The sequence below is a fragment of the Pezoporus flaviventris genome, unplaced genomic scaffold (assembly GCF_033815535.1).
Source record: "Pezoporus flaviventris isolate CSIRO_AGI_PZ_B2104156 unplaced genomic scaffold, CSIRO_AGI_Pfla_v1 ptg000007l, whole genome shotgun sequence".
NCBI classification, from domain to species: Eukaryota; Metazoa; Chordata; class Aves; order Psittaciformes; family Psittacidae; genus Pezoporus; species Pezoporus flaviventris.
This window is the reverse complement of record NW_026892555.1, coordinates 50,697,138-50,719,596: the sequence shown is the minus strand read 5'-3', so window position 1 is coordinate 50,719,596 and position 22,459 is coordinate 50,697,138. Positions and strand designations below refer to the sequence as shown.

At 44.7% G+C, this 22,459-nt stretch overlaps 1 protein-coding gene across 27 annotated transcripts in view; it reads left to right on the top strand.

Annotated features, from left to right (window-relative positions):
• EPB41L3 (erythrocyte membrane protein band 4.1 like 3) overlaps positions 1 to 22,459 on the top strand; it is a 147,294-nt gene that overhangs the window by 40,108 nt on the left and 84,727 nt on the right. For 23 of the 27 annotated variants that reach the window (XM_061448755.1, XM_061448751.1, XM_061448749.1 and 20 more), the window contains exon 1: positions 4,756 to 4,892. The exons of 2 other annotated variants lie outside the window; for them this stretch is intronic. The gene's annotated coding sequence lies outside the window, so the exon portion shown is untranslated. Of the gene's footprint in view, positions 1 to 4,713; positions 4,893 to 7,282; positions 7,408 to 22,459 lie in introns of those variants that run through there. 2 more of the 27 variants (XM_061448727.1, XM_061448728.1) reach the window with 2 other exon arrangements.

The following is a 22,459-nucleotide window of genomic DNA, read 5'->3' as shown; positions in this document are numbered from 1 at the left end:
TTAACTGCATGTTGCGTATCTTCTATATTTTCTGTTTCCTATAGTCAGTGTATATTAAATCAGAGTACAGTTAAACCATATTAATGACTATGCATACACAAAATAAATTCAAAATTAAAACCTTAAGTGAGATTAAAAGCTTCAGTTTATTACTCTATCTGAAAACTAATTCTTGTCTGTTTGCAGCACAGCCTCAGGTACATCCCAAAGCATCATATATCCATAAAATTTGGTTACCTCTGTTTATAGTGGGGGCTGGAGAACTGCAGCAGGTGGTAATCACTTAATAATCCAGTTAATGCTCTCAGCCAGAAAGTAGCTACAGATATGAAAGTGGCAAAGGGCAGTGCTGAATTAATTGCAGTAAATCTTATATAGGCAGGATTTCAGTTGCAGCAGCACTGGGGCCAAATTTACTGATTGTTTCTTCAGTAATCTTAAAAAGGGGTGGATTTGGCACTCTCTGGCAGAGTGAGACTTGCTTCAAATGACAGACCAAATAAGTCCCTGCACTGAGGTCAGGAGTAAATCTGACCTGCTGTGTCACTGAGTTACACTAAGGGATATCTCACCTGAAGGTTTACTACTCGCATATTTGAAGGCAGTGGTAATATTGGCTAATTAGAGGTCTGTGGGCCTTATGTTTGCAGTTGGGGAAGACAGAAATAGAAGATTTGGTCTGATTTCCAAATCTTACCTTCATTTGCTGTCTCACAGTGATCGCTCTTAATTATGAGAATTTTGTTTCGTTGCCATGCAGAAAGCTGAGCTGCATGAGTCATGGGCAGAACAGTTTGCTTTTAATAAATGGAAGTGGATACAGTAATAATAATAAAAAAAAAAATCAGTTTGACTCCAAACCCATCCACCCGTCTAGACAGATAGTGCCAAGCTCCTGTCTACTAAGAAGTATCTTCTTAATAATGCTATAATAATGCTACTACTTTTATGGTACTTGCCATTTTTCAAAGTGCTGTACCCAGCTAATTCATCGTTGGCTGGGCTTGAGACAGCCTTTTGCTAGGTTTGATACCATTTTTGTGTCTTGCTTTTCTGTAATGTGCTCTTTTGAATGCCATGTCCAATCAATTAGGGAATCACAAGAATGTTTTAGGCAGCAGTTCCCAGGGCTGGGCAATAATCCTTGTCCCTGCTCTTCCAGGGTTGCCTATTCATCCTTTCCTGGCAGAGACCATGTGTCTCCCCATTCCCTTCTGCTATAAAAGAAAAGTCCTTGTCGTAGCCAAATACTCTGCACAGGCCCATTTTCCGTAGGCTGCTCTCCTCCAACTAGTACCCCATGGGGAAGGGGGTGCATGTGTTGGTACCTTTTCCTTCCCCACCTCTAATTTACCTACTGCATGTCAGAGGCTGTCTTTGCCTTTATTCTTCTCTAGCATTTCATGCCAGGAACAGCTGCTTTACTTCCTTCCCTACCTTTGCAGGGCTTTCCAAAGCAAATTGCATGTGTTCGTCAAAGGGGCGAAACCAGACAGAAAACCAAGTGATAGATGGATAGCAAAGGGAGTGCAGGGCAGAAGCTGCTGCCTATTTTACTCATGTCCTCAGCTTAGTGTTGATCTCTTGGGTGACTCTCGCTCATACAGTGGGTTACTGGCATCTCGATAGCTATGTGCCTTCCTCCCCAAAGCCTGGTGTGGTGGAAACTGCCTGGATTCCAGACCAGAGTAGAGCAATTTCGATGTGCATCCAGCTCCTTGCATGTTAGGAAAGGGAGAATCCTGGCCTGGAGAAAACACGGGGGAGGTACGTGGCACAAGGGAAAGTAAACTTACTTGGAGGGAAGGCAAAGAAATACCTCTTGTAAGGGCAAAGGAGAAATAGAGGGTTGGGAGGCCCCCGGTGAGAGGTATGGTGGTAATGGAGGGAGGGGAAGAAGGTGCTGAGCAGGGATGGAGAATGGGGCATGCTGGATATGCGAAAAGGAAAGGGGATGATGACCCAGCAGGAGCAGGCTGGGAGAAGTTCTCTGCAGTCACTGAAATGGAGAGGTGCATGGGGAGTGGCAAGCAGGGAGCTTGGGTTTAGAGCAGCAGGATACCAAGAGTTCAAAGGCTGGGCACTCAGGGCTACCACGAGTGTGTGGCACTTGACTTCCTGCCCACGCAGGTGCTGGTTTTAATGAGCACAATGCAGGAGTTACATTTCTCTGTATCAGGCAGCCGGGGCTGCTCATCAGGCGTTTGGTGGTGGTGAGAAAAGGCTGCTTTGGGCCACACCGAGCCTGATGTGTTGGGAGTTGGGACAAACAAACTCAAATGGGATCATTGAACTCATTTACTCCTGACATCCAGGTCTGAAGCACCACTTCCAGGAAGGTGAGAAAATAGCAAAAATAAAACTACTGTCCCACGTCGAGGCAGAACAGTCTCTTCTAGTGCTGCTTGGACTTCATCTGAGCTTCCTTTCATGTAAATGGACAGTGGGATAACTCCAGTGAAGGGGGGGGGGGGGGGGGGGGGGGGGGGGAAATGAGTCATGTTTCCCAGCTATGTTATAAGAGTATGGATTCAGGCTAGCTGTAAATTACTGGAAGAATAGGATTTTAAAATAATTAAAAACTGCTGATTCATGGAAACCTGTCAGATGGAAGCTCCATGGAAGTTTAGAAGTCAGGGCAAGCTGGCCAACTTAACCCACTTGGGGATTAGAAAGTAACATCTGAAAATGCCAATAAAATAAAAACACTGTGAGTGTTGAGTACTCTGAAACTCAGGCCCATATTGGTATCCCAGAAGTACCAGCTATCTCATATCTGTTGCAAAGATTTCCTGCTTGTAGGAATAGCCTGTTAATGCCACTTGATGTTTTGAGGTTAAATCAATGTGCTGAAAGCCTTATAGATCCTCAGATGAAAGATGCTATTATATATGTAATATATCCACAAAAGGGATCAGAGAATATTGTAGCTGTGGGGCAAATCTGCCTGCAGTAGGGCTCAAGGACAACATGTGTTGCTGTGAAGGAAGTGCTAATACTCCAAGAGTGTTATCTCTGCTTAAAAACAGTGTCAACACCTTCCTCTGTAATGGGCAGGACAAGAGCTGCAAAATGTTGATCTAGTAAAAACAATGGCATTGTTTGTCAAATAGTATTTCTTTAAGTCTCCTAGTTTGCCTTTGAGACTTGCTTTGATTCAAACCAACTCAGTCTTTTTCCTACTTTGCTTCCTGCCCCCCTCCCCCCCATCAAACCTTATTAACTCTAATGTGTGTCTTAGCTGTCAAGTCCATTCCCTTGTGATTCATGATGGCTTCCAGAGCTCCTCCAGGAGAAGAGTACACAAGTCTTTGTATTTCAACTGACTAGAGGTATGCCCTCTCTCAGTTGATGGCATGCATTTTCCTTCTGAAGTCTCTCTTCTTGTGCATGTTACAGTGTGCCAGATCTGCTAAAAGGCACTCCTGCATAGCAGGTGAAGGGTCTCTGTGTGTGTGCATGTCTCATTATGATTCTGCATTAAATACAGAGCAGTGCAGTTTTGCAGATCTGAAGAGAAGCATCAGCTGCCTACTGTCAAAACCTCTTTCCCTTTTTACCTGCCCCCCGAGATGCTGCTAATTAAAGCAGATACTACCCCCCCCCCCCCCCCCCCCCGATATCAGAGGCCTGAATATAATTTGGATTTTATAATCTTGGGGAGCTGTCAATACACAATTTAAAGGGAGAATAAGCCTAATTGGTCCACTGTGTTGCAACAGGATTGAAGGTGCAGCATGAGAGTGGTTCTGTCTGTGGCTCCTACATAGCCCCAGCCATCGCTAGCTTTCCCATGGTCAGTTCCTTCCCTGGAAAAGAGCAAGTTCAGCCGCTTCTGGTCCCCCAGAGAAACGAAGAAGCGGTGCCTCTGAGTGCCGGGGTGCGGTAGAGTTTCAAATCCAGTCTCTGCTGCTATGCGTGTAGTTAGTTGCGTGCTCTAAGGGGAGCTACGTATTTACCAAAATGAAATGGTGCAAGTAGGATTATCCCCTCCCATGCAGCTTCTGTATGTGTTAGGAATTTTTGTTGCTTTCTGACATGTGGCATGTTGTGGTCTGTGTTGTAGTGCAGACTCAGAAGTAATTTCCAGTTTTACATTACCCTTTCTGCATCGGGAGCTGATGTGTGGCAGAACCTACTTTTTTTTTTTTTTTCTGTTTTGGTGATGCTCCTGAGTGAAATAGGGTCCAGATTTTAAGAGCATGGGGTTTGTCACTGGAAATTAAAATAGAAAAGGCTGGTACATTCCCCACCCCCCAAGCAAAACCCCCTGTGGAAATCAAAGCCAGACCTTGCCAGCACCCAGCTTACTCCTTACTCACCATCGCTCGGGTTTGGTTGCAACTACCGCAGCTAAACTCATTTGTCTAAATAGAACTCATTTTGCTGAGCCAAAAATCGGCCGGGTCCCTCCGGACGCAGGTGGGGAACCCGGGGCCGGGCTCCTGGAGAAGAAGGTGCACTCCCTGCTGTGTGCCCGGGGAGGTGCCCTCGGCACCCCCCTCTCCCACCGCGGCAGCAGGCGGGGGGGGGGGGGGTGTGTTGGCTCCAGAAACCTGCCGGCATCAGCTTTTGCCGTTCTCCGCGGAGTGGGTTTCCCACCCCCCACACTCCCCCTTTCTCTTCTTTTTCACCTCTCTATTTTTTCCCCTTCCCTTCTCTTCCCCCTTTCCTTTTTTCCCTCCCTCTCTCCGGAGGAGCCTCCGCAGTCCTGATTTGCTGGGAAGCGGCGGAGGCTCGCTCTGGGCAGAGCCGGGCTGCGCTGCTGACGCGTGGCCGCCGCCGCCTCCCGCCGCTGCGCCGGGAGCAGCCGCGCGCCCCGGTACCGCCGCCGCTCCCCGCCTTCGCCGCGCCGCCGCCGCCAAGGTACCTGCCCACTGCTCCCGCACTCAGTGCGTGCAGTGTCCTCTCCGCAAGGGGAAGCGGAGGATATACCGGCGGGGGGGGGGGGGGGAGATTCCATTCCTTTTTAATATATACATTTTATCTATATGCGCACATACATGTGTATATGTATAAATGAGGTTTACAGAGATAAAAACCTCATTCCTAGGAGCCATTTTTAAGTTAGCAGAGCGGGGGGGGGGGGGGTGGGGGGTGGTGGGGGTGGTGTGTGAGTGAAGCCAGGGTGCCGGTGGGAGTGGGGGGGTTGTGCCGGGGGAGGCGGCGACCGGTGCCCCCTGTAGAGCGGGGAGGACACGGGGGGCTCCGCGCGGTGTCTGACTCGCTCCGGCCTGACGGGGGGGGATGGGGCACGGTGACACGGACATGGCAGAGCTGATCCCGCTGCAGCTGTGCTGGGGAGAGGGATGGGGGGGGGGTGTTGCAATTTTAATTTTTTTAGGGCGATACGCGTTTTTGTGGGAAACTTCTGTAGGCGGCAGAGGCATGGCGGTGGAGGGGGGGGTGGTCTGGATTAGTGAGGCGCGGACTTTCCCCCCCCCCTTCCGCCCGGGTGCCCGCTGCCCCGCTCACCTGGGGGGCACAGCGCCCAGGCGGTGCAGGAGGAGCCGGAGCCACTCCGCCCCGGGCCCTCCTCTCCCTCACTGCCCGGCCGGGGTGCGCTGCGCGCCCTGCGGTGAAGAGGGGGGGCTGTTTCCCGCTTCACCCCCCCCGGCCGTGGCTTCTGCAATGCGGTGGGTGTGGTTATGTGCGGAGCACATCGCGGCCCCGGACCGCTGCAGTGTCAGCGCTGGCCCGGGTCCGCAGAGGGGGCACCCTGCTGCCCGCGTGTATCGGAGCCGCCGGGCCGCGCCCGCTCCGCTCCGCGCTGCCAGGGCTGCCCGGGGGACGAGTCGCGGCTCCCCGCGCTTGCTGCCTGCCTGCCTCGGCACCGGCTCGCAGGTGCGCGGGAGAGGCGGCTCCGGCGCTGCTTCCTTCCTCAAACACGAACACTTCACGCGTGGCTCCGCGAAGCGCGGCGTGGAAGTTGCCGTGCTTGGCCGGGTGTGTGGGCAAAGGGAGACCCCGCACATGTGGCCGGCAGGAAGGCAGTGCGGGCCCGTCCTCCTCCATCCTGGTGCAGGGAGCAGAGAGGGGCTGGTGGAAGAGCAGTTTAGGTTTTTAAGCTTTCTTGGTTTTCACTTTGAGTTGAGACTTATATATACTGAGAATAAAACTTTATCATTGTACCGAGTATAAAATTCCCACTCTGTGACCATCACAAGTATCCAAGTAGTGTAGACACTCTGTCCTTGTGGTTTCTTGATCTTATTTCTCTTGGGGCTGTGCTTGAGGATGACGGTGCTTGGTAAAGGTGGTCATTGCGCTAAATTCTGTTCTCCAGCGTTTGAGGCAGAAATGGAAAGTGTATCCTCAACTCAATATGCAGGGTGATGGGAAGTCGAAGGGAAAGTGCCCCCTGTGTTTCAACTCCTTTCTGTCAGAATGATGGCAAGTCAGAGGCCTGCCTGCCAAAATTAAAGCACTCGGTTAAGCATCTTTTTGCAGTGTGGTGAACTGAATATCTTTTACATTTTACTTCTAATATTGTCAGTGCTTGTGTCCATAGAAAGCTGAAAGGTTTGTATAAAGAGAGCAGGTATAACTAAATCTCATAGAAAATGAGAATATAAACAAAATCTGTAAGGTCTTGACCAGTAAATTTTGGTCAGGTGCAATTCAGTGTATGCTTTTTCTCAAAATCTGTGGAAAGTAGTCCTTTCATAGAGTATCGAAAGGTCAAGATCATCACAGAAGCTGCATTACTGGTGTGGTTAAATTCACTAGTGTTGCTACACCTGTGTTTGTACATGCATAATATAGTATAGGCGAATGCTGCTGTGCTGGTCTCCTTGAGTTGGAAAGTTTCAGCTCTAAGGTGAGGGTGAGACCTGCATGGTAATGAGGGGAGGAGAAACCCCAAGAGCACTGCATTAGAGTAAGAGCCGCTGGGAAGTTTATTCCTTACAGCACTGCTTGAGCAGGAAGGCTCCTTGAGCTGCCAGCATGCTGCAGACCTGCTCACTGCAGCAGAGAACACGAAACACATCAGGGAGTATTAAAAATACACTGCTCAGTATTGACTGGTACAGCTTGGGCCTCTTTCCAAACTAATTGGACGCAGTCGCATCCCTCCATAAATGATGCAGCTGATAGCCTTTTCTCCCCAAGGCTGCCCCGTATGACCGAGGAGCTGGTCGGATGTGTGTCAGCAGCTCATCCGATGAGAGCCTGCTTCTGCGGTGGGCAGGTTTAGCCTTGAGGAGCAGGAGGAGAAAGAGGGGAAGTAGGGGGGGACCTCAGGGTGTGGCACCCATCCCCAGCACCCCCTCCCCCCCCCAAGTGCCTCCGCCTTGGCAGCTTCTTGCAGGGCAGGGCTGAGTCTGCTGGGGAACTGCAGCAGAACTGAAGAGGTCCGATTTTAGTTGGGGTTTTCTTCTCTCTTCCAAGAAGGAGCAAGTGAAGGTGAAGCTAAAGCTTATGTAATTTTTAAATTAAGGAGGGTAAGGTGGTTTTGGGGTATTTTTTTGTTGTTTTTTTTTTTTTCTTTCTCTAGTGGGAACCTGCTGAATATTTAGTCTTTGAAAAAGAATCACTGTTTACAGGTTTGTCTTTGGCTGGGGGTGTGTGTGTGGTGTTATAGACAATATGGGCACTCCTGGTAGGTTTGACCCACAGCAGCATGCTCACACCTACGTTTGTTAGATTTGTTGTTTGGTGCAGTGGTTCCTTGGAGGCTATGCATGGTTTGTTGTGTTGGTTTGTTGTTTTTTTTTTTTTAATACATAAAATGTCACTTCTTTGTATTTCAAGCATGCTCTTGAGTTAACAGAAAGTTCTTGAAATGTGTTAAATGTGTTATTCACGCTGGGTGACATTCAGACTTGTTTCATGGAAACATCATGTATCAGGAAATGACTGCTTGTTGTCTCGGGGAAAACATGAAACCATTTATAAGCTTTTATGAAAGAATACTTGTTTCTCATGAGATGAAGCATCAGCTTTATCTCTTGAGCTGCAGTGTTCTCAACATGAAAGTATTAATAACTGTGTGGCGTTTTCACATCAAAATACATCCTTGGGTGAGAATCTGTGTATGCTCAGTGAGCACTCAGTATATGTTGGGCTTTGAAAACAAAGGGTGGGTCCATGCAGGGAGGGTTCTTGTCTGCAGGACTGTGCTTCTTCAGTGTGTGCAGCATGGCCTTCGGATACTTTGTTTTAGCATCTTATTTATCATGTTTTTAACTTGAAATATGTTATGGCTACAGAGCTTGAATTTTCAAGGTGTTTTGTTTGGCATAATTTCTCTCAACTGAAAATAAATGCGTGTGTATGACTGAAAAATGATTGCTGTCAACTAGGCTGAAAATTAAGCTTAAAACATGTTTATTCCAAGCGATCATGACAGATTTTTATTTGGTACAAAAGTCATAGAGCGTATATATATATGAAGATCTTTACCAAACCTAGACTTAAATAGGTACTGCTAAACAGTTTGAATCAGTATCATAAAGAAAATCTTTAAAAGAGATGCACTACTGAAAAGGTGATGCATTAGCTAGGTTTTATAGAGTGTTTCTTTTAATTTTTAATCTCCAGTATTAGCCTTCTCTAATAGCTACTACTGTAAAATGGCAAGTCTAAATGTGTATATGGACACATAGCACTTCCTCCTGCATTAGCTGACTAGAAATGCCCAACGAGAAAAACTTGTTTTCTTTGGAAAGACCTCCATTTCTTTAAATTTGAAATGCACAGGTAGTGGAGAAGAAGAGCTCAGGCACTTATCTTGGTGTTGGTAAGAGAAATCCTATGAGCTCTTTGCTCCTGCCCCTGCCACTCTCAATTGTTGTCACCAAAGCATCGGTGCAGGGGAAACTCAGTAGGATTGCTGGGGACTAAATATCTGTGGAAGAGCAGAAATGGGTCAGTATTTGGGACAACTGAGTTAATCTGAGACAATGTGCTGTATAAACAGCAAACTCAGTATCTCCTGCACCCTCCCTGAGTAATTGATAATGGAATTTTAGTAATTGTCAGCTTTTTATGGCTGGGGAAAGATGAAATCTTGGTCATTGACTGTGTCAGCAGAGCTGGTTGTTCTCAAATAAAGTGGATAAAAGCAAAAGGAAATTATAATAATCTAAATCATGTATCTGCATCCTACAGGATGCAGTATATGAAGGGTAATACATAAACAAAAGTTTAAAGCAGTACATAGAAGTAAGAAGTGAGGGAAAAAAAAATCCAGTTTACAGTAACCCCTTCAGTTTTTATCCTTTCCTTTATAGATCATGGAAATACTTTGAGTGCCTCAGACAGAGAATCCCTTTCAGTGGCTTCACTACATATCAAAACTGATCTGTTGGCAAATTTGGAAACAAAAGAAGTACTGAAATCCGCATGAAGATCACCCACCAGATGTTTGATCCCACTGAGAAAAGTCTTTATAGTTTAGAGGGTTAAAGAAGAATGTGGAAACTGGGGACTCGGAGCGTGTGTGGGGGGTAAAGGGCTAGAATAAATGAAAAGCATATGTGAATACAAAGAAATATTTTGGGAAGGGGCAAGGGAGTGTGTGAAGAGGAAAAATAAAAAAGCAGGCTATAGCTTTGAATACATGCTTAAGTGCATGTATTTACATGAAATGTGACAGAAGGCAAAAGTCATAGCACTGCTCTAATGAGGTAGAGAAGTAAGAAAGTTCCTGTGTGAAATGGAGAATGGTTGATGTTTCTGTTCTCATGCTATGTTAAAATCTGATCTACCAAGGTATAGTGCGTGCCTGTTGCTTGGCTTTTACTACAGCCTTTTTCCTAAAGTAGGGTCTCAGTTTGATCCCAGGTGGGCTGCATGTAGGAAGCAGGAGAATATATTTGAGGTGGGAACAGCTGACCCTGGCACGTTCTTGGTTGGAGTCCTGTTGATGGATGGTGGGATGTTCATGGAAGAGGAAGGGAAAACACCCATCTCTGGCCCATGTCAGACCAGAGCAAGCTGCCCACTTACACCTGTGGTTTTGCTCTTTTCCTTAGTTGTGTCCTGCTCCCCCAGCCAGGTTCCTGCCTATTTGCTTCCACTGCAAGCCCCCTTTCACTGGCTGTCGTCACTGGCTGGGTGTCCCTTGTTTTGGGCTTCATGGAGGGGTTGCTGCTGATGCAGGAGCCTCTGGCACCATCCATCCTTCCCATCACCCAGGAAGGTGGCCAAGCACCTGCTCCACTTCCCCTCCTCCTGATTTGGGATTATCCCTCTGCATTCTTCATCCTCAGAGCTTCCCACCCTTGCAGTGGCTCAGCCTCAGCTCTCTCCACCTCCCCAGAGGGGCGCAGGAGGTGAGTAAATCCTGGGAGGCAGCCTTTCCCCAGTAGGAGGAGGTGACGCGGCTCACAGCAGCTGGGGCGTGTGACATGTCTGGTGGTGATGGAGCAGGAGTTGTCCCTGGTGGTAGTGGTTACCTTGTTTACTCCTCATGAATCTCAGGGCAATTATGTGTAACACCTCCTAGTTTCCTAGGACATACTGGCTGCAAATAAAATCTTGTTTCGTAAGCCAGCAAATGCAAACAGGCTGTGAAGAGGAAAAAAAAACAAACCAAACCCAAAGCAAAATAAAAACCAAAAGAAAGATACAAACAAAAAAACCCACACAAAAACCAAACTCAAAACTCAAACCGAAACAGTTTATGCTGAGGGTTCTGTTCTCGCACCCTGACTCATGTCAGGAGTATCTTTATCTGCTAGTCTTCCTGCAGAAATCAGTAAGCAAGGCTTGATTTCTTTTAGACAGAGGTGTCAAAATCTGACCCTACTGTCTTGGGTCAGGAAGCTGTAATCTCTGTAATGACCTTGGAGATGATTACTTCACCAGGTCCACTGAATTCGTCGCTGTTTTCTTTCAATTAAATCACTGCTGTCGAAGAGCAAGGGTTGGGGCAGGGTTGGGGCAGGCAGCACTCGGCTCCTCTGCTCCCCAACACAGTGTGATGGCTGCGGATGTCCCACAGCTCTGTTGGAGTCAGTATACGGGCACATACTTCTGTACAGAGAGGAGTATTGCCTCTTGAATATGGAAGTTGTTTGCAGCAAGAAACCTAGTACTTCTGGTTTGTTCCTAGTACTCCTAGGTTTATTAAGAACCTAGTGGTTTTTGACTTTGCATATCAGTAAATATGAGGTTTGATAAAGGTGGTGGGTGAGGTATAAAAGTGTTCTCTCAGGGAAGCAGGGTTTTTTTGCTTCAGCCAGATGGTCTTGGTAGTCCAGGCACTGGTTGCACAGAGCCTTTTGCATGGAACATCTGGCACCACTGCTGGCTGGGCAGGTTGGGGAGGGTGATGGGCAGCTGTCTTTTCAGAGGTTAGCATGTCACCTTGTCTCAAAGCAGGAATAAAACACAGGTCTCGCTCTCACTTGAGGGGCTGGTACAAGACATAGTTACCTCTTCTTGTAAGCCCGTTTCTTAATATATCATTTTGTAATGGAAGTGTCTGGTTTAACCATGTGTCTTGCTAGGCAGACACTAATGTGAAATGCTGAGAACAGCCCTGGAAGGAGGGGCCAGCTGTGGGGTTGAAAGATAAAGTGAGATGGCAGGTTTTTACCTCAGAATTTGTCTTTTCCATTTCTTCTGTCTCTCTTTTGGATCATTCCAGAAGATTGAAAGTTTTGGTTAATTATATGTGCGTAAAGGGAAACACTGTAATGTAGTTTCCATGTACTGGAGCATTATTCTTGTACAGCTGGAGCTGGCAGCCTTTCATTCCCTTACCACCTTCTTTTTCTCCTAAAAATAGCAACATACTACAGTGGGATTACAGGAGAGGCAGAGGAACGTTTCCTGAGCAACAATTTTTGCCAGATGGTTGTTGAGGTAGCATCAAGAGTGGATTTTGGGGGAGTGAAAGGGAGATAGGAACAGAACAAAGTGAGACAGGGGCAAAACTGGGATGGAGAGGATGAGGCTAGTAGGTGGGAAGCGGATGGATGGTGGGGTTCACTGGGCTGTGTAACATCCTACCCAGGGAATTGGGAGAAACCTCAGCACTTGAATCATTTAGAAGTTGTCAAGGCAGAGCACTCAGCAGCAATGTATGGGTAGCAAACTCACAGTGTGGAGGGGAGGAGTGAGCAAGATGACCTAATTTCCATCTGATTTCTATGATTTATTAAAGAGTTTTGCAGGCTTTCTCTTGGCAGGCTTAGAGCTGGAATTTGAGGCATGGCAATTAGGAGTGTCCTTTTATACTGTGCCAGCACACTGTTGGGATTTGATCACTTCCTTGGAGGGGTAGTGTGCTAAGAGCAGCAAACAGAGGTTGTGGACAGGCTCTACACTAGTTTAGACCTGGTACTTACACTGGTTTGCATTCTGTGTTCATTCCTGCCCTCAATACTACTGGTCTATGGAGGTTATAATAATATATTAATGGGTTGTATCTTTGGAAAAGTAAAGGAAAAATATGGGCACCACCCAGAGCCATTTCTCACACCACCCTATTTAATGACACCTTCAGGAACTAGGGAATAGTTAACTTGTCTTAGTTTATTCCAATCTTGGGAATCCCTTTCCGCCTGTAATGGGTTGGAGAAGAGTCAGCATATGATGCTTCCTCCCCCGCCGGTTGTCCAAGGCAAGGAGAAGAGAGCACCCACCCCCTTCATCAATATATTTAAATATATTCAGCTAGGCTGGCTGTCTGCATAAACCACATACTTACTTGCTTTCCTTATAACTAAATATGCCACACATTTATTGTGATGGTGAAAAGCTGATGTAACTAAAGTTACGGGAAAAGCATGCTTCTCTCTTCAAAGAGTTGGTATTGAGGTTATTTTTCTGATGTGTATGGATTGACCACAGTTCTTGCAAAGCCAAATCAAACCATCCAGAACTTCATGTTTTAAGTTTGAAAGTGTTTTATTCTCAGTTGGTAGTTGTGTGACTGTCATGGTTTAACCCCACCTCTCAACTAAGCGCCACACAGCCACTCGCTCACTCCCCCCACAGTAGGATAGGAGAATCAGAGGAGTAAAAGTGAGAAAACTCGTGGGTTGAGGTACAGACAAGTTTAACAGGTAAAGCAAAAGCTGCACGTGCAAGTAAAGCAAAACAAGGAATTCATTCACCACTTCCCATGGTCAGGCATTTCCAGGAAGGCAGGGCTCCATCATGTGTAATGGATACTTAGGAAAATAGACGCCATCGCTCTGAATGTTCCCTTCCATCTTCCCCCAGCTCTATATTCTGAGCATGATGCCATATGGTATTGGGATGTTCCTTGGGTCAGTTGGGCTGTGCCAGCCCCCTCCGCCTCCCAGCTTATTGTCCACCCTCAGCCCACTCACTGGTGGGGTGGTGGGAGGAGCAGAAAAGACCTTGGCTGTGTGTAAGCACTGCTCAGCAGTAACTGATAATAGGTTCCTGTGTTATCAACACTGTTTCCAGCGCAAATACAAAATATATCTTCATACTAGCTGCTATGAAGAAAATTAACTCTATCCCAGCCAAAACCAGCACAGCGACACAGATTTCTTGACTTGTTCTTTATTGTGCAAACCCAAAATTGTATTTCTTGCACTCATATATAAACCATGAGGAATATTTTACTTTGCAGCTTCTCTACTAACAGGGCAATGCAGAACAGTAAAGCCAGTCCTTTTCTCAGCCCAAGGGGACAGTGATTGAGTTAAGGATGCAGAGCTGAAGAATAAAAAGAAATTCCTTCTTTTTACATTTTTCCTGACTTGCCACTGCTGTGCTACAGGAATAGACATAAAATGCCTTTTGCCAGAGCAAATGGTGGGGTTTGAGGGTTACCCACAGAGTCATGGCAGTTCTAGTTTGTGTTATGCTGGCCAGAAAGACACCAGCAGCTTCCGTAACAGGAGCATCCATAATAAGAAGTAAACGCTTTACCTGGTTTTGGACTCCTTTCCTTTCAGTTCCGATTTTATTTTTACCTGTCTGTTATGCAGACATGATGATAGTGCTTTCTCCATCTTTTGTTCTGAATCACCTCACCCCAGTAGCAGTTTGGTTATTGTACTTTATTTTGCTGTTTGCTTATGTCCTGCATTTTCCATCATCTGACACACTCCTTCCTAGCTCTTGCTGGCATTTTTTCTATCTAAAAGCCAGATAGCTGTATGAAAGAAGATGCCCCCTGTGACCTTCTGATCCTGTGATGTGGCTTCAAAGAATGCAGTCAATGTAGTTATGCTTCCTTCTCCTAACAAGTTTGTGGAAATCAGTACAAGTGTTTAATATCTCCATAGTTTTGTAAGAAATCTTGCTGTGATTTGTTTTTTAAGTAAAAAAAAAACACCAAAATGATTGTGTGGAACAGATGATACAGCAACAAGCCATCATGTTATACAGATACAAGTTGCCCTAAGAAGATATCCGTAGTTCTGTAACTTCCCAGCAGTTATCAAGGGATAAAATAGATACATTAAGTACATACTACATTACACAGTTTACTAGAAATGCTTTGCTATGTCTGTTTTTTTAAGGTATGCCAGGGCTATTGTCATTCCTCACCTGCAGAATTGTGAGTCTTCTTCCTTGATAGTGCTCTCTGCACCTTGTAGATGTTGTTGTAAGCAGAAAAATCACTGCAGGATGGGACTTGGCAAACAAATCAAGGTCTCAGCCAAGGAAATGCATTGTCTGTTCATTTTCTAAACAAAACTAGTTCAGCTGAAGGCAAGTGTTTTGTATTTTGTTTCCACTAGCTGTATTTTGATTTTGTAAAGTAGCTCTGATGGGCAAGTATTTCTGTATGTGTGCCATTGTTTAAAAAATACTAGTGGTTAAATATCTCTTAATTAAATGTGAGCCTGAAAGAAACTGTCCAGAAATTGAGAAGGGATAGCACAAACATTATCAAGAGTCTGAGTAAGTGTTTACATGATGAACAGAATTATTTCCTACTTAAAAACATACTAGTTGGAGAAGTGGGCTGAGCAGAAGTAATTCTTGGACTACTGGCATGTTTAAGCCCAAAATTTTAAGATTCTCAAGCAAGGAATCCTACTTTTTGGTTGCATTTTGCCTTCCTTTTAAGAACTTATGTAACCCGCTGTAATTTAATCCAGTATTATGAAATTGTGGTGTATGGAAACCCCATTTTAAGTTACTCTGTGGAGATTGTTTAGAACTTTCTTTCTTTTTGAACTCTATTTAGACACTTAAAAAGGAAGTTATTCATCTATTGATTATTGATCTAATTTCAAATATTAGAGAGAAAATTAGTACCTAAGAGTAATATTTAACGTCACTTAAGATGACAGCTCTGCAAAAAGCATAGTATCTTCCAGAAGTGGGTTGTCAAGACTTCAGAACAAATGCACTCTGTTAGAAAAAGGCAACTCCTTGAAAACTTAGTGTGAGCTTGGACTGTTTGTTCCCTTCTGTAGGGAAGTGACCTGCAATAGGTAAAGCTTTCATTTAGATGCAAGTAAAAAGCTCCTCAAGCTTCTTAGTCCTCCCTTTCAGAGCTGCCAGTACAGAATGAACAGCTCTTTCCAGGTGCAGATAAAGCCCTCAACTTTGTTTTGCTGTCACCTTCCTTGCAAACCACAGCATTTTTTATTGTTTGGGCTGCCCAAGGTCCTCTCCTGTTTTGGAAAGCTGAAGCTAGGAAGTAGCAGTGGGGACAAGGGTAGAGGTCCTGTGCCCTCCTGACTGCAGTGCCTGCAAGAAGTGCTTTACCCTGGGGTGCTGCAAAATTCTGCTTCCCTGTCTTAGAGATGTTCTCTAGTAGCTCCTGGGGCTGGTAACTCACTGACTTGATCATTTGTTGTAGGTGCTGTGAAGATTAATAATTCAGTTTGTCAGGTGAAAATTTAAATTGCATCAGTCACACCTCTTGTAGAGTTATCCTGTGATTAAAAATGACTAACAGTTTTCAGTGAAAGGCTGTTTTCACCTTCTCTTAACCTCTGAAAGCATACGTATTTGAAGCTTAAATGTGTCACATGCACTCTTCAAAATTTACCTTTAAAATGATACGTTTAATGTAAGAAGAGAGGAAAGTTTCAACTGTAGTTTAGATAGAACTGAAAGCATATTAATTCCACTTAAAATGTTGAACTGTTGAACTTTCTTGCCTTGCCATTAGGAACAAACCATAGCTGTCCAAGCTTTGATTTTTTGCACCTGTCTGGTATGATACCTTCACTGAGCAACAATGCTTTTAGACTTGACAAAACTCAATCTTCTGGTAGCTTACCAACATAGCCTTACAGTAGTTGATAAATCCTGACCAGTTACTGAAATACTTTTCAGCATTAAAACCTTAATGTTAAATTGTTAGCCTCGACCAGTAGGATAAAATTAAAAATGAGTGTGTTCCCTTCCTGAAGGTGCCCCACTTTGTTTAAATAACAGCTAACTTTCAGCAAGGCTGCAGCCTTCATTCCCAAAGAAACCAGCCTGTGTTTTCTGAAATGTGAAGACTGGATCTAAGCACTTAATTTATCTCTGCTGTGTGGGGCAAAAGGCAAAGCCAAAGCATGCTGTGACTCCTAAACATGTTAAGAGGAGACACAGGGGTGGCTGACCCCGAACATCCTCATGTCTTCATCAAGCAGGCAGTGTGATTGCTGCAGGCTGGTGGGTTGTCATGATTGCTGGTGGATGCTGGCCAGACATGTTATGAATGGATCCAGCTCACTGTTTGTAATGATAGCGTTTCGTCTGCTGAGCAAATGTTGCCCTACTCTGTAACAGATAATATTTGGAGATGTTGGCTCCTGGTTTATATTAAGGAGTTGTAGAGCTCTGGGATTGAAGATGCTGTGTGTGGTTATTCAGCCTTCAGGTTCGGGGTGGAGGAGCATTGTGGACTCAGAAGCTCAAAAGATGTCTGAGGTGTTTGAGGCTTCCAAAGTAACCCAAGTTTGTGGCTGTGTGATGGTGTTTTCTTGTCCTGGATCTGAATGGCTTGTGAATCATCGTTATCCTGAAGCCTGTCTTGTGCATGTGCATACTGAGTGTTATGGTGCTCTAACATGCTCTGTTCAGCTGCCCCAGGGTCCGGTTCTGTCTTGTTACCAGAAAATACAGTGTTTACTTCAGACCTCTTCTCCTTTCCTTTTTCAACTGTGAAGCCAGACGCTTTCTCATAAAATACGAAGTCCTCTTGAACACTGTAACAATAGCATCAGACAGAAATGTTGCCAACCATCTCTACTGTTCATGTAATCATTTACGTGAAATGTGAAAAAGAGGTTTTCAGATTAAAGTGCTAACCCTAATTGACTGTTGCAGTCCAAAGTAATATGTTTAGTCTTTCGTTACATCTATTCACAAGGTATTTCCAAATCTTAATTCTTTCATCTCTGAGCTGCTGTTTAAACTTTGGGCTTGGATTGAACATCTTTGTAAGTGATGGCCCTTATACAGCTCTTTCCAGTTATTTTCCATGCAAAATGTGGAATCACTTGCAGCATATATCCATCATGTTTTGAGCTCTTCGCTTGAAAGCTTATTTTTATAGTGCTTGAAAACTTATTTTTATAGTGCTTGTTGGCACTATAAAAATGCATTAGTTTAATTATTAAGATAATGCTTCTTGGTCATTTGATTTCCCTAGCAAAAGATGGAGCAATCTGTAAGCAAATGGAAGGTTTTCAGCCTAAAACCTGGAAGTGTAAGAGGCTTTTGTCCTTGCCCATGGTATTGGAAATTGGAAAAAGGGCTTTTTAGGGACTGCTGAGAAACAAATAATGGATATTGGTGTCATCTCCAACTGTGGCAGCTGGAAAGTTTAATTATAGGCTGGAAAGTCAGTTAGGGATTAAGGAAAGTGTTAGCAGAAGGGGTGAATGTTAATGACAGCTGTTTGCTGTAGGCTTCAGGGAGGCAAAATACATATAGCATATGAAGTGTAGGGCCAAACATACCCTGTCTTTGAACATTCTGAAAGTCTAGGTCAGTTGTTCCTTCACATGTGAACCTGGCTTGTATGAAATCATTTAATGGCTCACATACACGTAGGGGTGTGTGTAGAAGGGCGACAAAAGTCCTGTCTTTGTTTCAGAGCCCTCAGCATGAATGAGCTTGTGTTCACTGTTGGAAAACAGCACCTGGGTCAGGGATAAATATAAACTGGGAGGGTAGCATGAGCCCACATTAGGCAAGGGGCATTGGCCTGGGAGATCTACAATGAAATGTTCAGGGCTGAGGACCTGTCATCCACATGCTTTGCACTGGCTTTACTCTGGTCCCAAACAGCATGCTGCCTGTGCCTGCCAGAACCTGAGAATTAAAGCAAGTTAGAAACCCCATGCCACTGAGTATGGGGTTTATAAGCCCACTGTAGCTTGTGTTGCAAACCCACACTGCTAGTTTAAAGGAAAATTTGAAGTCCTTTTGCCTTTGAAAGTGTATAGGTAGGGAAATAGTTCTGCATTTGCTTAGGGTACCTATAAATCATATTGTACAGATCAAGCCCCACTGCTGAGATTAGTAAAGGTTCAAATTGCTAGGATGCTTACAGCCAATGCAGTGTTAAGGCTGAAACAGTCTTGCCTTTCTGTAGTTTTTCTCAGTACTGAGTTTAGGTTTTTTTCATTCAAGTACATTTGGTCTGAAAATAGCACTTTTAATTCTTTCCCCTTCTATGGCACAGGTTTTTGTTTGAATGAGGAGGAGTTGAAAGGGATGTGTGCCGGACTTCAGCTTGCTAGGTGCATACATGACTTAACAAATCTGCTTTCTAACACACTACAGCAAGCAGAGGTTATCCTCTGAGAGGACAGAGAATGATAACATGAGCCCTCATCTGAGAAAAAAAAAACAAAAAACCAACAAATCCAAAAAACCAACAAAAAAAATAAAAACCTCAAAGCAACAACAAAAAAACCCCAGCGTTTTTGTTTTGAATAGTGTTTAGAACAGATGTGCAGTAGTGACTTGGTGGAGTTTCTTCTTACGTCATATGGTAATAGCACATATGGACAAGTCTAAGGGAATCATCTTCCCCATAAAATCGAACTAATTTGAGAGGAGGGCCAAGGGGATGATCAGGGGGCTGGAGCACCTCCTGTATGAAGACAGGCTGAGAAATTTGGGGCTGTTGAGCCTGGAGAAGAGAAGGCTGCATGGAGACCTCATAGCAGCCTTCCAGTATTTGAAGGGGGGCTATAAAGATGCTGGGGAGGGACTCTTCATTACAGACTGTCATGATAGGACAAGGGGTTACGGGTTAGATTGGATATAAGGAGGAGGTTCTTTACTGTAAGGGTGGTGAGGCAGTGGAATGGGTTGCCCAGGGAGGTTGTGAATGCTCCATCCCTGGCGGTGTTCAAGGCCAGGTTGGATGAGGCCTTGGGTGATATGGTTTAGTGTGAGGTGTTCCTGCCCATGGCACAGAGGTTGGAACTAGACGATTTAAGGTCCTTTCCAATCCTAACTATTCTATGATTCTGTGATTCTATGTGGCATTACTTATAATACATTTAATATGTTTCTATGTGTACGTGATCTTCCGTGATAATTAAAAGCTTGTAGAGCACAAAAATGTGTCTAGTTTAATAAACTGTAAAACTTTCCCATATGAAACTTCTGGGTGTTACAACACCGAGGTTGCTGCAAAAAGGTAATAATTCGACCTTTCCACATGTAATTCAGTATGACCCACCCTAATGACTATATGGTTGCAGTATATAGGGTAGTACAACCGTCTGCTTAACAAAGTGTTCATCACACCAAGTTAGTAGCTTTTTGGTTCTTGCCGATTTCAGTTACAGCTGGAGCTGTTCGCAGTGAAGAGTGTTTGGCATTGGTTATCCTGCCAATGGTGTTTTCTGTCCTCACTCGCATGGTTAGAGGGGGCTCAGGCATCACCCATTGCTGGGTGTGTGCTGTAGCATGCAGGGGATGCTGGCTCTCTCTCTAGCCCAACTGCTTCCCACTCACCAGGGAAGGAGAAAGGAATTTATACCTCTCTTTCCTGGAGAGCCTACAGTCCTTGGGAAGCTCTTGGAGGGTTTACAGTCCTTGGGAGTCACACTAGGGATGGAAAGAAAGCACTTTCATGTGGTATTTAAAGTACTGGACAAGATTTCACAGCAGGCATTTCCTCTCTTAAGAAGTGTGAGAGGAGGGAGAGAAAAAAAAGAAAAACCCTAACGAAATATAGATCACTTGGTGAAACTGCACACTTGAACCTGTTTCACTTAAGGTTATGTCAGTGTACGTCAAGCAATACACTGACCTGCAGATAAAATAAGAATTAAAAGGAACCCTCATCTTCCTGAAGGCAGCATGCTTTTACAAGACCCTAAAAGATTACAAATTAAAAACAGGCTAGAGCCTCAAGTATGTGTGTTCTGGGAGTTGTGCCCTTTATTGTGTGCTTCCATGTGAGTGTGTATGCGTGAATAAGAGAAGATACCCTTAACTTGCTCAGTCTGCAGGCTGCTGGGGACTTTTGGGGTTCTTTTGATTTAGTTCTTTTCCCTGGTTGATTCTTTCCCTCTCCAGCTTGGAAAACCCATTAATTACAGCTGTAATTCCAAGGCTTAGATGCGGTTCTGGGCACAAAGGACCCTGCCATGTTTCTGGTCTTACTCAGTACTAATGGATTAGACAAAAAGAAAAAAAAAAGTCTGTGAACCCCACCCTGAAATACTGCAGCAGAAAAGCTGCTTTTCTTCTTAAGAACTCCTAAATGTCCAAGTCCACACTTGCATCTACTTAAGCCAGCTTGAACTAGCTTCTCTGCAAGTTTTCAGTCATCTGAATGCCAGCCATTGTCTAGCAACTGGTTTGAGTGAAATGGTATCTTATACAGGCGTGTCAGCCCACTCCTTGGCACCGCATCTCCATGGCACGTTTACTGTCAGTACCAGGGATGGGGAGAGTAGATGTTCTCCTTGGTGGTGTAACATAGGTTGGGGGTTTGTTCCCTCTTAAGAAACCAGTATCAGGTTAAAGGAATCAGCCTCAATCAGCCTTTTGATTTTCCAGTTTTCACTGGGAAGGCATAGCATGGAGTTCATTTTATAAGTATATTAAGATGCCTAGATTAACCTGAAATTGCAGTCTTTCCTCACCATTTAACTTTTGGTGTTCAGTAAGCGTTGAGGCAAGCATTTGCCAAGCATACTGAAAGGGACCTGACACTTCTGTTGCAAATAACTTTTCCCCAAAAGCACTGCTTGTGTTGAAACAGTTCGGGTTCTGGCTTGCAGCCATGAGTTCACCTAAGCATGTTACAAGAAGTGACAGGTAGACAGAAGTAATACATATTTTAACGTGATTGACTTGGCTGGAGACCATAAAATGGGGTAGACTAGACTTTCCTTTCCCAGCACATGTGAGCTTACTCCCAATTTACTCAAGGTTACAGCACTGCCACTCGGGTCACATTAATGGCCCCAAGGCTTTTGAAAACACACAAGAATGTTGAGTTCCTGCAGTTTTTGGAAATGTCCTTAGCTCCTGTGAAACTACTACAGAAAACGTGCCTAGGGGTCAGCCTGCCTAATTGCTAATAATGCCCCTAAAACCAGCCAAGGACTGTGGTAACTGCTTCTGGGGTGGGTATTTCAGCAGTGGGTGCAAGCTGTAAGTGAAATAGGAAATGTTTCCAACTAATATTCCCTAATATTTTAACAAATGAAAGTATCATGTCTTGAATGTACTGTGGATACAGGGAGCCACAGTTGTTCTAATATAAATCACATGCATTCTGTCACTGAAACTAGACCTCATACATTAGTAAATACTTGTTTGAATGATACTCAGCACAAGAGAATAAACTTTTAAAATATAAAATAAATAAAAAAATCAAATAATATCTGCCTAGTAGGTGGTGGCGGTGTTTTTGTTGAATATAATGTAGTTAAGATAGTTTTTTTTCAATTTGGGAGATCTTCAGGCAGGAGTTTAGAGAAACAGTGTGGGACTATGATGATACCAAAGGCTAAACTAAGTTGGTATAAGTGTCATAATATGGTGAAAATACTGAACTCTTTACTACCAGGAGATATAAAGAAGAGTATTCAGAAATAAAGCCATCCTAGGAATCTCTTCAGCACTAGTAGGCACAGTTGATCTTCAGCCTAAAGTAGGGTTTGGATGCTATTGCGTGGGAAAGAGGTGGGCTGACAGGAGAACAGAGGAAAGAGCCTGAGAGAGGACTAAAAATAGGACTTGCCAGAAGAAGGAAAGGAGAGAGTGGTCTGAGGGGCGGACAGCAGCCATCTGCAAGCTGCAGAGCCATGTTACGCATCCACTGTTGTCGGGGCGAGGAGGAGTGTGCCTACATTTCAAATAGGAAGAATTAGGTCAGTCATTTGGGAGAATTTTCCTAAACAGGAAGGCAGTGGAATAAATGGCCTGTGGGAAGCATGGAAACTTCAGTATTGTGGTATTTTAGTGTCAGGGGACATAGATATATACCGGGTAGAGTTTAGACAGAGGGAAGTGGGAAGGGGACCATGAAGCACTGTTGTTGGTATGCGAGACACTTTGAAACAGTGGGTCCCCTAATTAAGAT